Source organism: Mytilus galloprovincialis, chromosome 1 (genome assembly GCF_965363235.1).
Source record: "Mytilus galloprovincialis chromosome 1, xbMytGall1.hap1.1, whole genome shotgun sequence".
Taxonomy (NCBI): Eukaryota; Metazoa; Mollusca; class Bivalvia; order Mytilida; family Mytilidae; genus Mytilus; species Mytilus galloprovincialis.
In genome coordinates this window covers 45,109,045-45,112,923 of record NC_134838.1, presented here as the reverse complement: position 1 = coordinate 45,112,923, position 3,879 = coordinate 45,109,045, and positions in this window count along the sequence as shown.

Below are 3,879 nucleotides of genomic sequence, written 5' to 3'. Positions count from 1 at the left end.
AGATAACTCCATCGTTACTTTTGCATACTGAGGAAATTAGGCAATGTTTTAAAGCAACTCAAACACAAAAAAAAAAAAAAAAAAAAAAAAAAGAAAAAGAAAAAGAAAAATGATGAATTCAAATCTTTCCATATTCAGCCTCGTTAAGAAGGATGCATCATGGGAATTTTCCCATGAGGCATAGCTTTGAAGGGCTCTATATGGGGAATTCAGGAAGAATACATTTTTAAACCTTACTTAAGTTTGATCATAAAATCTTAATTTCATTGCGTGCACTTCGTGCACTTATAAAATTTTCAAATTATATGTCTCTGATGGAACGATTCAACCTTGTTTCTTTTGCAATTATTGGAAAAACATACATATTTCATTTAAGAATTGAATGCTCTTTTTTGTAAATTTATAGGGGTGTAAAAGCGTTGACCGAAGTACATTTTGTATGAAGCGCGGAAGCGCTTCATACTAAAAATGTGCGCACGGTCAACGCTTTTACAACCCTATAAAGTTACAAAAAAAGCATTCAATACTTATAATTACATTTCCCCTATAGGATCATGAAAACACACATTTTATCAAGTTTTTATTTCATTTACCTGTGCACTTTATTGTTGGACCTCGTGTCATCATGAATGAAAAGTTGTATTGTGTAATGCAATTGATTAAGGAATATCACGAGATTGCTAGTTAGCCAATCAGAATAACATATTATAATGAAACATACATCTAATGTAATTATGTGTTAATATTTTTTGTTTGCAACCTATAAATCATGCTTATGGTTGATATTTTAATTCATACTCATGCGATTTCGTTCACCATTTCAACAGGTAAATGCACATTTCATTGTGTTGTATATTTCTCCGCGAGCATTATATGAGGCCTTTTTAAAGGGGATTTGTCCCCAATATTTAAAACAAATTAATAACCTTAACTCATTAACTTGACAACAATTCAAAAAGTTTTTTTTTTTTAGATTGCAGTATAAAGACAATAATAGTGCATTGACTTTACATATCAACGATATAAGGATTCGGCCCGAAACGGGGAAATAGCTCGGCACAGCCTCGCATTTCCCCGTTTCTAAGCCTCGTACTTATATCGTTGATATGTCAAGTCAACATGGTCAATGCACTATTATTGTCTCTGCATCCATGCAATACTCATATATAGAGCACCTGCATTTACCTACGTTTACCACGAAATACATAGACTAGTATTACTCGCTCAACAGTCGAAACAAAGGTTTTTTTGCAAACGATGCATGGAATTGTTGCCAAAATTGATGCTGTTTTATAATTTGCAAAATACATTCAATTAAATTTAAAGAGCATATTTCAAGATTATTATTTATAAATCAAATAGATAAATATCTGTCGATCTTCTATAATTAAAGTTATTTTAGATTTGTATATTCCTAAATAGCATTTTATTTAGATATTGGGTGATGCTGGCATATTTATCGGTCATTCCTCAGCATTTTGATTGGTTTTAATTAATATGCATGTGACTCGTCTAAGTATATTTCAAAATATTTTAAAAAGAGACTGAAGTTTAATTGTGAATGATGGTCATTTGAAATGCTGAAGTCTCTGAGGCTAAAGTATTCTTGGCAAACATCTGTTCGTGATTATAAGATTCCAACATAACAAGGTTTTATAGCTTCTTGGTTGAGTTCTTTTGTTATCTTCTTGTACCAAAGAAAATAATAGTGTATAGTCATTCGTACAAACACTTTTTAGTGAGATTTATACAGTTTTATTATTCCATTTCCCTATAATAGTAAATGGAGTGGGAAGGATCAAGCTATTTTTAAAAAAAAGGTGTTGTCCACTCAGAAAAAAGGGAGAGGGGTCCAACCGCATTTCCCCATTCTTATGCATCAATTTTCAAAAATACGAGATGCCAACCCCCGGACTCTCTCACTGGATCTGCCATTGAGCGGGAAATGAGAACAGAAATATTCTTATCTATTCTTGAACGTGTTAAAATTATAAAACTATACATTATATAGACTTTGACTAGTACTTTATACATGTTATATATATTCTCTATATGATTTTGATTATTTTCAAAAATGTCCCAAGTTTATGGACGCCTGTTAAGGCCATACTGAGCATGTTGAGAGAACACAATTGTGTAATTATAATGCGAATGTTTATGAAGGCATATACGTAACTGTCGCTTTTTAGTTTACCTTATCAATTACCTTAGACATCGGACAAATCAAAATTATAAAAAATAAATAAAAACATCTTAAACTAATACACAAATTTCTAGCACGTGCGCGTTAGTAACTACATTGTCCGGAATTCCTTTATAAATTTGGAACATGTGCATGCACCTTATTCGTTTTTGTTCAAACAAGAAAATTTACACACAGCATGCATAAAACATACATATCGACATTTTGTTAATAAGTCATGATTATTTTCTTTTGTTTCTCTTTTCAAAATCAGATTATACGTAATAAACATATGCAAAGCAGCTTTACCTGTCTGTTGTTAAAGACTGTAAAATGACTAAGTTCATTCGGACCTCTAGGTGCCGTCTTCGGAATGCTGCGAGATTCTATTAAAATCCTTAGTTGCTATCCTCACAGTCAGTCTGTTTATTCATAATTATCTATTTTTTATGTAGCATTAATACCATTACAATGTGTATTCTTAAGCTTACACTTACATATCACAAATAGATAGTCTTAAAAAAATCTTTGTCCTATGTCTATTCATATGTATACATCTGTAGTCTATTTTTGATATAGAATTATCTATGTCATGTGGTGGCCGGTTAAGGCCATTTCGTGTTTTCGCGTTTTCGCCTTTCATATTCTATAGGGCGAAAACGCGAAATCGCGAAGTCGAAAACGAGAAAACGCGAAGTCCAAAAATGAAACGCGATTTCGCCTTTTCGACTTCGCGTTTTCGCGTTTTCGACCTATAGATTATGAAAGGCGAAAACGCGAAATGGCCTTAACTGGCCACCATAATGTCATGACCTTTGCTAAAGATCCTAAATTGATGCTGAAAACGGCGTTGAGGAAGATAGTGTACAAAGGACAATAACTCTACAACAAACATGTCATATGTATATTTCGCTTACCAAGACGAGTTCCATACTCAATTTGTTAGAATTAAGGCATTGGATACTTAGATTGAAACTAGCTAGGATTGAATATGCTTCTTTTCGGCATCGGTGTCTGCATGAGCAATAAATTAGTGAGCCAGGTTAAGTCAAAGAACGTCTCGGTCTTTTATCTAAAAAAACTCACCTGAAAGTGTTAAAAAATAATACAAGATTTAAGATGGCCTTGAGTTTTAGAATCTTTGAATCTCAGTTTAATTTACTTTACAGCATTTCTATACAATTGTATTTGTCTTTGTGCTATAATGGTTCTTTTTGTCGTAGGCCTTTTGGCGTGACTCGGTATTTATCGATCCTGCTGTCGAATATTTTACTTTGAGCGTTCTGTTGGTGCAGTTGGATCCTGAGGTACGATTCGGACACAAGAAGTATAACTTCGTTGTGCGCTAATCATGAATCGTGTATAGTGCACCATTAAAACGTGTGCTCATCCTAAATCGGTGTTATTTATTCAGTATTTAATTAATAATGTAACTTTTACTCTTATATCATAAACCACTACGTATATATGACTAATATTTGTCTGTGATAAGAAAAAAAATCTTATGTTAAGAGATATTCTAAGAATATTTATTTTCTTATCTAAATGCATATTGTTTTGTGTAAAAATAGGTTGAGTATCAAAATATTATAAGTATTCTGTTTATTACGTAACTTTATTTAGTTGCATTTTTAATTCTAACGACAAAACCAGATTTTTTTTTCTATTCCATAAAAATTATTCAGATGCTATCAAAG